At 37.1% G+C, this 11265-nt stretch overlaps 1 long non-coding RNA gene across 1 annotated transcript; it reads right to left on the bottom strand.

Annotated features, from left to right (window-relative positions):
- Positions 1-1949: 1949 nt before the first annotated feature.
- Positions 1950-10853, bottom strand: LOC131683784 (uncharacterized). Its single transcript, XR_009304564.1, has 2 exons — positions 10408-10853; positions 1950-10063 (listed from the first exon to the last, which is right to left on the bottom strand). It is a non-coding gene; the product is annotated as an uncharacterized LOC131683784 (long non-coding RNA).
- Between the last annotated feature and the right edge of the window lie 412 nt (positions 10854-11265).

Raw genomic sequence — 11265 nt, 5'->3', positions numbered from 1 at the left:
CCTTACAGATTGTTTTGGTTGTTTGCTTATAGACGACTAATTGCGACCTGTATCGTGCCAGCAGATGAGGTCGGTTTTCAAAACACCTTTTGTTGGAGCCACTATTTTTGACACCTTACATTCGAAAACCTAAAAATTTTATTGTGGGTATTTAATAATTTAACATTCTTCTATATTTGTGAACAGGTTGAATAGAGTCTCCTCGAACAATTGGATCTTGAGAATGAACGTTCGATTTTTTACAGAACTCGTTTCATTTGACAGGTTTTTCGCTCTACTTATACTTGCCCTTCGATTTATTCGATACAAACTTTTTTCTCGCTCAGGTATGACGAAAAAATAATAAAACGTGCATTAAATTTAAGTCATATTGTTCAATGTGGTTGTTAATTTCATATCAAACTGTTTTGCCCCTTTCTGTCCCGAGGAATGAAAACAGTGATTTTTTATGATATGGCTGAAGGAGACCCAGGGTTCGTAATATAATTTATAAATGTCGCTCAGCATTATCAATGATTGAATATATATATATATATATATTCTGCTAAAAAATTCGCCACGGTTATTTTTTTGAAAATTAACACTCAGACATATTGCATTTTATATTCATAAATATTGAATTTTCTAACCACCTTAAATCTCATAATTTGGAGGTAGGAGAAATTAAAAAATAAACATCAAATATGAACTCAGCGTCACACAATCACCTTAATGTGAAGTTTTTATCAAATGCGGGCCACTTTTGAGGTTTTGTCCGACTTTTGTATGGATGGGTGATGGAAGAAAAATGTTATCGGTCAAAATATTTTTTATGCCTTATTGAAAAAAATATTTTGTTTATTTTGTTTGATAATCCGCTACCTTCACAAAAAATTGGGACATATTTTTTAAAAATATTAGTATCAGCCTGATTTCGAAATTAATTTTTTGAAGGGATGACAGAATTATACTTTGGTAAGAGCCGCCTAAGCAAGAAATCTGCATAGAAAATGTAATTTTGTTGGTTTTGTGGTAACTCAGAAAAAGTGTGAAGTTTAAGCCCCAAAAAACGTAAAAAAATTGATACCTTGGTAGTAGTAAATAAGTTTTGAAAAACAAAATTTTCCAAAGGACAATTTTTAAAAATCTCCTTGGAACTTTAAACATTTTTTTGCCAACGAATTTTCCAAACTATCTGAACTGTGGAACAGAATAAAACCGAAAATTACCAGGAGTTTATGGGTTCTACTAAATCGTTGTGAAGAAATATGTCCATACAAACTTTGGTTTTATGCTGTATTGAAAAAGCCACCTTTCATTTTTTTTTAAATGGCTTCACCACGGGACAGCAAACTTTGTGTAGTTACCATTTTTTCAAAATCAAAAAGAAAATTGATTTCGGAGGGGTTCTCTTTCAGGTCGTACTATACTACCGTTCAACGCATAATTGTCTTATGTGTATAGCGATTCCCATAGCACATGGGCAGTATACGGTTTGTGTCTTATACACAGCTCACCTGGGTTCGAGTCCCAAACCCGTACATAGGGTTAGAGATTTTTCCAAAAGAGATTTCTCTATCCCGGAAAGAGGCGAAGGACCCTAATGTTAAAATTTCTATAATCAAAATAAAAAAAAAGTATACGGTTTGTGTAATTTCCCAACCCAAAACTGAAATACTGATGCAATAATGTCAAATAAATGGGAATTTCTTTCAAGATTAGTGCTCTTCCTTAAATGGCGTTTATGGTGCTTTGATTGCGCACAATTCCGCATTGTTTGCTGATGACTACTGAACGCCATTACAAGAAGTGGTGAAATATGAAGTAAAACGCAATAAAATGATTTTTATTCACCGATTTGTTCGACTCACCTGCCATTGCATGCGGATACGCAATGCATGTGTCATCTTTACGACGACGAGTGCCCGATCGTTGGTTGGAAAATTTCAGTTTAATTCTTTGGTAATATATTTTGGCTGACCCCATGGGGGGAAAGTTGGAACACGGGGAAGGACACGTGGGGTCAGCGGTGGAAGGTAGGAATGGGGAATGAAGGAACGGGAGGGCTTATTGCTTGTATGTTTTTTGCATGGAACGGGTTGGGGTGGCTTTTGGATTGTTTTCTATTTTTTGCGTTTATTTTTATTTTTTCCGATAGTAGATGATAATTTTTTTCTACTATCATCGATTTGTTGAATGGACAGATTTTTTTCCATTCTCGATTTTTTTCTCATAAAATTCAAAGTAATCACAATCTTTTGTCACAATGTTTTGTTACAATTGAGATATAAAACAGAACTGAATTTGATTATCATTGGTTGTTTACAATTTTTCAATGGTTTTGAACCGAAATCCTGACCGAATTACATAGTTGTTATCTTATTTGTCGTACAAGCATTAGTTTTCGAACAATTTCATTTTTTTTCAAATAGAACCATTTTTGAAAGCTGTGAAATATTTCAGGACTACAGTAATTTATGATTGTTGATACAGTACATGGCGTTTTTGTGTTACAAGGAATTGGTTCAGTTTTACTTACTTGCTCGCTACAAAAGTCTAGTACAGAATTTATCATTGACGTGATTGGTAAATTCAGAAATTCACCGAGCACGTGTTTTAATGGTTACTGCTTTTTACCAGTACTCAAGTTTCTCACTCGTGTGAATCCATCCAACTGTTTTGAAAAAAAAAATCCATTTTGCTACATTTTACCTCTCGAAAAAAGCAGTAACATTAAACGAAATAGGGATCACAGAACAATTACGAACATTTCTACCTTTTTTGTCTCATCTCTATAGTTTAAGATCTAATATTTATTACACTTACGAATCTAAAGGTCGTCCACCGTTTACCATTACAATCTCAATTTTCTTGTGTTTGTTTTGACCGGTTCTAGTCTTTACCCATTAAGCAAAGCAACACTCACGCGCAGCACACTTTGTTTCTGTTTTTATTCTTAAATTCTCTGCAAGGGATATTTCTATGTTTTCTGTAATATACAGAAAAGTACGTGAAATGCGGTTTCTCGTATGTGCGTGTGAGTTTTCCTGACTTCCATCCTTGCATATGTAGAACGAACGGTGTACACTTTTAGAGTTTAGAATCTCCCTAAAACCATTCCGTTTTTTATTTATTTTCCGACGGCTTGCTCTGTACATGTTTGTTTGTTTGTTTCAAAATAAAGAAAATAATGTCTAGCAGTATTGGCTGTTATATTATGTATATCGCAGTTGTATGTTTCTTCATTCGTTTTGCTCCGGAAACGGTTATATTCTCGCGCTCAGTGGGAGGGACATTCCGCTCCAGAGCTGATGTTGTTCGATTATCCGAGAGTTTGAGTTTTGGGTGCGAAGCGTGTTGTTTTTTTTTGAATTGTTCTTTTGCATTTCCAAAAAGTTACTTACTTCTTGCTTAGAAACGATACGTGGTCAATCAGCCGGAGCGCTCTTTATTCAGATAGGCTGGCGTTTTTTTGTGTTTTTTGTTTGTTTCTTGATAAAATTTCTTAAAATAGTTATAGATTTAGATCTAAAGAGAGGAAGGCGCAAAGAAAGAGAAAAAATGCATGAGAAGTAATTGAAACAAGCGCATGAAACCGTTCAAAACCTTTGCACTTTAACCCACAGGAAGTCGCGTAAATGGCTCACTGAAAGAGCAGCTGCTGGTTTTCCTAAGACGATTTCGCTAGATTTTCCGAACGCCGTACACACAGTGCGAGTGACGCGAGGTTAAGGACCATTCATAAATTAAGTCACGCTTTTTGGGTGACGGAGGAGGGTGTAGGTTGAAATGAGGCTGTTTGTGACATATGGAAGAGGGGGAGTTGTACAAGTACAAGTTTATCGGGCAACATAAATCTAATTTATTTAATTTGTGGCGTCCTGGGAGATAGGAAGTAAACTTTGGGCATTATTTATTAAAGATTGAAGTATATTTATCCGCATAGTAACCGAGTGTATGTATGAAAGTTCCCACACATGTAAAGAATTTTGTTTCAAAGCTAACCTTTTATACGCAACGCAATAAATAGCATCGATCGCTAGGATTGATTTTGAAAATTTTCTTGTTCTGACCTGTTTACAACCCATGATCGCAAATGAGTCCCATGAAGATAGAAAATCCCATAGAAAACGGGACAAATATGCGATCATGGGCAGTTTACTACATAGACAGGTATGGGCCTATCTCGAAACAAAAGCGATACAGGTGAATAAGTTTTTACCGTGGCATGAAGAATGACTTCTTTTACGTGAGGCATCGGTTGAAACCGGTCACAGCATGAAATTTTCGAGGGGAAAATAGCAGTTAAACATACTTAGGGACCATTCAGAAATTACGTAACGTTTTTAAAGGAGCGGGGAAGGAGAACAAATTGTGACATATGGGAAGGGGTAGTAAGGCTAGAACGTTGCGTAATATATTTTTACTGAAGAAAAAAAAATCAAAGAATTTGTTACGTAATAGGGGAAGAGGGATAGAGAAATTTGTGACAATTTATTACATAGGGGAGGGGAGTCAACTTTGGACAATTTTTGCGTTACGTAATTTATGAATGGTCCCTTATGTTAACTATAGGTGTCTCGTCGCTAAGAAAACTGGCAGCTGTTTGTTTTCTCATTTCAGTCAGAAGAGGGTCACAAAGAAAAGGGGATGAAAAGAACGTACCTCTAAACCAGATTTCGACCTTTTTTCTCTTGAGGAAATTTTTAAAACTAACCAATAATAGAAACAAAGTATATAAGAAGAGATATTTTTTTCACGTCAAACCTATCTGAGTAAGGAACCAGTAACGAATTTTCCATTTTTCGATTGTTCGCAGGATTAATTTAACGATACTTCGTATCGACTGTTTTCGTCAACAAACAAACGCTGAACATTACATATTCAGAATAAAAAATCATTATTTTACCTAGTATTTTTTTCGGCCTAGCTGTGATTTTGGCATGAACTACTATTATCGATTAATTAAGTTACTGATTCATGTAGTTGAATGAGAAAATAAGTCTGTATTACAAGGGCGTGAGGGTGTGGCTATTTTGTTGTTTTGCGTGTTTAAAGTCTGGTAATGTTCACGTTTTCACAATGAATTCTTCCAATATGTTTGAGTTTGCTTTAAATGTTACTTAATCGCTATACAATATGTGTGTATTTCATTTGTTTTTCCTCTATGGTATATCAATTTTGATGATTTGTGTCACAAACTAAATACTAAGGTGGCAAAAAGAGTTAAAAATTAATTATTATTGATTGGATGAATCTAGGCGGTTTTCTGAAAATAAACATACGATCACAGGTTTGCACGCAACCAGAACATGTAGACGGTTTCTTAATTTGCTGATAGTTCTCGACAAACATATGATTAGGGTATATAAGCAAACTGTCAAAATTCACTTTGAGTGAAAATTCCAGATAAACGATTACTCACCAATCACAGATGTTGGTAGTAAACAAGAGAGAAAAAATTTCACTTTCATTATGGTGCTGTGAACTGCACTCGGCCAGTAACGGTTTGTCCGGAATTTCCCTTCAAAGAGAATTTTGACAGTTGGCTTTTACGCGGAATCCCTCTGGATAAAGACTCACCATCTTTATCGTTTGTTTACCATTTATCTGTCAGTGTCATTTCAATCGAGCACGAAACCCGTCAATAGCCGTCGTTCCAGAAGGATTCGAAGCGATTTTCTTCGGATAGAGTGCATTTGACAGGTCTCGTGCTCGATTGGAATGACATTGACAGATAAATGTTAAACAAACGATAAAGATGACGAGTCTTTATCCAGAGGGATTAAGCGTCTTCACTTGAGAATAAATCAATGTTTCACAATTTATCAAAGAATCTCATGTATGGTAATGAAAAGTACACATTACTCGATAAAATGATTTTGTGAGATCAGAAGTTGTACAGGGAAAAAATCAATGACCGTCCTCAGGAAATGACGATCTCTAGAACATGCTTTTAGTTTCATAAGCTCGACTATCAGTTTTCCTGTTTAAGGTTTCATAAATTAATGCGTCTAATATTTTTACCGACTGACACAACCATTGAGATGAAATTGTTTGCTGATGCATAGAAACCTGTGTTCGTATATGTGCAATCAGTCCGAACATGGAAGAAAACTCTTAGAAAAAATAATAAGGATACGACGATGAGATCAAAAAAATAATATTTGCAGTAGTGTAGTTCAAAAATCTGTCAGAAAATACTAATTTATAGATAAACATAGAATCTAGATTGCAAATATTGACTCTCTTTTGTTTCTAACACAAAAATAGTAAATGAAAGATAGTATGACTTAAGGCTGTTGTTTTATTGTATTAAACGAAAGAATCAATCGAGATAGAATAGTACAGGGTAATTAAGGGGTGCTATGTAAACAGTGAGACTTTCAATTTTATACATTTCATTCCGAATTAGCGTTATTGCACTGGGCTAAATTATCGTTTTTTCTCTGCTGCCTGAAATTTCGAATCAATTCCTAACAATTTTCGGACATTGCGGTCAATAATTTATTTTCCATGCACCGAAACATTCTGTAAGTGTAACAGAAAATAACAGACCGTAAGTTATTGCATGGCTCACTAGCAGATTAATGTAGTGATCGTCATCCAGCGGGATCGGATCATGCCCTCCGTTAGTGAAACAATGCGTGAATAGAAGGGCGGAGTAACACACATGATGTTTTGTTTTCTCAGCCTACTCTTCTGAGCTGATGTAGGGTATCCGTCTACTCTCCATTTTGTAAAAAAATACTAGAAGGCACACTCTCTTCTACGATATTTTTTCGGGATTTAAAACTTGTGCTATTTACAAGATATCTAATTCCTTCAAATTGTCGAACATAAAGTGGGATTCATAAATGCACGTAAACGGTGAAATAAACTGTCAACTGAAGAAGGGAAATCATTTGGTCGGCAAAGTTTCCAAACTCCGCCCCCTGAGAGATGGCCCATGTCGCATATTGGTTTTGTCCGTAAACTATCTCTCCTGCGATATACCGGAGTCCAGTTTCGGCCGAGTAAACGCGAAAGCTTGCCCACGAGAAACAACGTGAGGCAGCTTTCGACACCCCCATCGAATGCTTCCAAATTTGCTGAATAATGTATCTCGTTATCAGTAGTGATAAGTCTTTCGATTCTCGTTTGTTTTTGTTATAATATTGTCACACACACGCGCGCGCTTCTGCATCTCTTTCTCTCTGCTTCGCTAATCATGTTTACGCTATCACTGCTTAACTTTCCAATATTTCACACCAGTGTGTTGTTTTACATGTATTTTCTCTTTTCAGCCGTAAGTGTTTGATTTGCTTTGCTTGTTATTATTGTAAAACATACATTTAATAGTTCGATTTTGTACTGTATTTGTTTTATGTTTCGTGTATCTTTACTCTACAGCAAACTGCGCAGTTTATCAAAAGCTCGCGCGTTCGCCTGCTCGATGAATGCCAAAGCTGATGCGCAATTAGAGCGAGATTATATTTTTTTTTTTGAAATAACGAATCTGGTTTTAGCAAATGGAATTTTAATTTCAAATTTCAATGTTTAAATCGTTTGAATCGATAGTCTGTGCGATGATTTTGTCTACATTATAAAATATGTTGTCCAAGTTTGAAACTGAGTTTCTATTTGCGCATTAGATTGAGCCTTCACGTATACACACCCAGCGTGTTTTGGTCTTTAGTTTGTCGTACCTTTCAATTGTTTCAATTATCGCCTCTTTATGGATCGAACCTCAACTCAACCTATACGCAGTGAGGTATCGTAACACATGGTTATGTGTATGTACACAGAATATAAAATTGAAAACAATGAATATGACTATATGTATGTATATAATGCAAAAGTAACAAATTTTACCGTCCCGTTGTAATGGCCTTTTCACAGCAGTAATCTGGTCTGTTCTAATCGAAATCGTATGATGAGGATGATATGACATTCGTGAATGAATTGATGCAAGGAACTTTCTACTGGTTTGACTGATGGGACCACTGGTTACTGCTGTGAAAAGGTCGGCAAAGCGAGACTGCGAAAAGAAAACAATAAATTTAGGATACTCATTGGCAATGGCCGACCAATTTGACCAGAAATTGTCACGCGCTTCAAATTAAAAATAAAACATTTAAAAAACGATGATACATAACTAGAATTGACAATCAAGTTTTAGTACATATGGTTCAACTCACTCTACTCGTTCCGCCTCACTGGCTGCTTTCGATCGTTGTAATATTTAGTGATGGTGATAAAATTTAGTAGTTTGTATACAATGTACACTGTTGGTGGTTTTGATTGGTTGTTTATGTGGTTCCATGGGTTGATGATTTTTTTGTGAACCTATCGCAGATTTCCCAGGAGACCACTTACAACTGTCTTTTGTTTTTTTCTTCACGTATTCAGCACAATATTAATCTGCTTTGGTGTGTTTTTATTTTAAACGGATGGTGGTTTTGAAACAAGCGATCTTGGCAGCACTAAGCCAGTCGGCCTATCAGGTTTGTCTTTGGACACTTGAATTGGTTAAGCTTGCACATTCAGGATCATTTTGAGGTTGTTTGTGAAATCAACATTTCGGTTGGCTTTGGCCGCTGCCGCAGCACAGGACATTGCTGGTTTCACTGACTTTGCTTTGACCCTAGGCGACGATGAGGAAGCTGTCGACGGTGTCTTGCTGGTGACATTCCTGACAGTGATGACGGACGCTGATGTTGGCTTGCTGATGGATGTTTTCGAAGTATTTAAAGCTGATGCCACCGTAGAGATGGATGGAGCTGACGACGAAGTCCAATGTACCGGTGGTTTTGGCAAAGCGGTGGGTGCTGGTGCGTCGTAACACTTGCTTCCAGCAAAATGGGAAAAGTTTGGCGGTGACCCCGGCAGGGTTCCAGGGTACGATCCAAGGGAAGTATTGAAACCGCTACCACCAGGACTTGAACGCTGATAGCTGGTATTGAGATTAAAGCTATGTGAACGTCCACTAGGGGAGCTGGTGCTGTAGTAATTGGCACTCTTGCTACTAATTGGCGACGTGGAATTCACTATCGGAATCGCGTTCGATGAAGAAATACTCCTAAAGTAAGTTGAGCTCGGTGACTTTTGTCCCCGGCTTCCGTTGCCACCAGTATTACCAGTAGAGTTGTTTCTTTTACCACTTCCACCGTTCCACTGCTGCGGACTGTGATTGTTGAAATACCGTTCAGCATTGTTGCCATTTCGGCCACTCCTGTTGTGCGAGTTCGTCATCGTAGACTTGGTTTCACTTTCTTCTTTGCTCAGCTCGAACACACTCCGCTTTTGCTGTGTCAGTCAATTGTTTTTCTGTTACGATTTGCTTTTTTAAAACTATTATCACACTTTATTATTAATTTGTTAAATATAAACTATATTTACTTTGTATCATCAATTATACTGCTTCAGTTTATGATTACTTTGTTTCTTTTAGTGAAATTTTTCTCGTTTTGATATTATTTTATTATAAAAATATCTCGGTACTAAAAGAAAATGCAGGGTACACAACATAATCGAATGCAGATACAAGACTTTTTCTTCACTTTGCGTCACTGATGATATATTTTCTACACTTCAGCTGCTTTGTTCACCTTGGCGTGATGCACTTTCTTCCTTTCTTCGCTATCGGTAAACACAAGTAGAGCTTTTTCCCAAATGTTTCTTCGACTACGTGCAACCGCGTTGGCATCAGGGCGTAGATAATCGACCTTTCGCGGATTCCTTCCAGCGGCTTCTTACAACGGTTGCAGGAATCGCTATCACAGAAATTTTACGGAATCAGAGGAAATATCTCCCTTGAGCACTGCAGCTTTTCAAGATTCAATCAAACTTTGTTCGCTTTTGACGCAAATGGTCTGCTTCTTTGTTCTCGTCACTACACTGCTCACACTACACATGTATGCGAGTCCGAGCGAGTGAACGTGCTGTGTGTGTGCATCAACGGTTCGGTTACACCAGGCGTTCTTCTCCGTCGGTTTTTTTCACTATTTCCACAGCACAACTTTACGTGATGCAAAATCTGTAGGAAACACTTTCCAAACTCGTAGCAAGTGCATATGTATTTGTGTGGGATCGTTGTCGCACTCTAGAAAAAAAGGGAAAAAAATGTCGGTAAAGCCATATGCATATATTGAAGTTACATTGAAAACAGAGATTGTACAAAAAACGATGGGATAAGTATTGGTGTATATGAGCTTGGTCGCTCGGAGGGGGTTCAAATACGACCATCTGCGTAATTTCATGAAGCTGGTGGGTTTGAAATTAGCAGCGCCGTGGTGACGTAAATAAAACAAGATGGCGTCCTATTTTAGACAATTTAATTCTCAAAACATATAGTAGCTACCATGACTTGATATTAAAATGAGTATCTCGAAAAAGTTTGCATTATTGTTGGGTCCAATAGAGTAAACTACAGCTTCTAGTGATTACCTGTCAAAGTTTTGCGAACAAAGAAACTTGCACTGAATCGATTAGATCTGCTGAGTGGTTGCCTTTTTTCACATTTAGGCTATCGCATTTTACGTGACTGGTTTGCGATTTTTCTTCAGTTTTCAACATCAAATTACGTAGACAATTTTACGCATTTTTTTAATCACATTCAATATTAACACAATCAGAAATCGGACAATTTCTGTTTATTCTCGCATCTAGTCGAGATGATAAAAAACTACACTTATGGTTAAGGTTTCCTCGCGACGGGACTTATTTCAGGCATTAAAAACTGGTTACCAGACCAACAACAAGCAAACTTTCTAAAATATGCCCAAATCCACAATTTTCACTCACTGACTACTCCAATCTGTCTCTACTACAACTGGACGAGGGAAGCCTCGCGATCACTTCCTCGCTATCTGCGATCTGTTCACATCGACTCTTTTCTATCAACTGGCAGCGATGGTGGCTGGACGTGCGCACTTAACATGTTCCAGGGCAGAAATAAACACCACCTTTCCTAGGGTTACCAGATGAGCTCGGTGTGGTGAGATTCAATTTCTACCAGATGGGGTTATTTTATTATTTTTGCCAAACACTGCTCATTTTAATATTTTTAGAAGGTCTTTGCAGTTGATTATAAGAAATAATTTCATTTCGTTTACCAATAATCACCACGCACTTGGTGGTAACTATCACTTACGCACTATCCTTTTAAAATACCAATCAATGAAAACTGTACAATTGAAACAGGAATGAACAGACGTAACGGGTTTGTCGGATCCAAAGCGTTACAATCTGTTAGATAAGGGCGTACAATGAAGCGAAAAAGCTTTTGTGCCCCACCAACTGTGA

The sequence above is a fragment of the Topomyia yanbarensis genome, chromosome 2 (assembly GCF_030247195.1).
Source record: "Topomyia yanbarensis strain Yona2022 chromosome 2, ASM3024719v1, whole genome shotgun sequence".
Taxonomy (NCBI): domain Eukaryota; kingdom Metazoa; phylum Arthropoda; class Insecta; order Diptera; family Culicidae; genus Topomyia; species Topomyia yanbarensis.
Note: the sequence above shows the minus strand (reverse complement) of the source record. Positions and strands in the feature narration are given on the sequence as shown.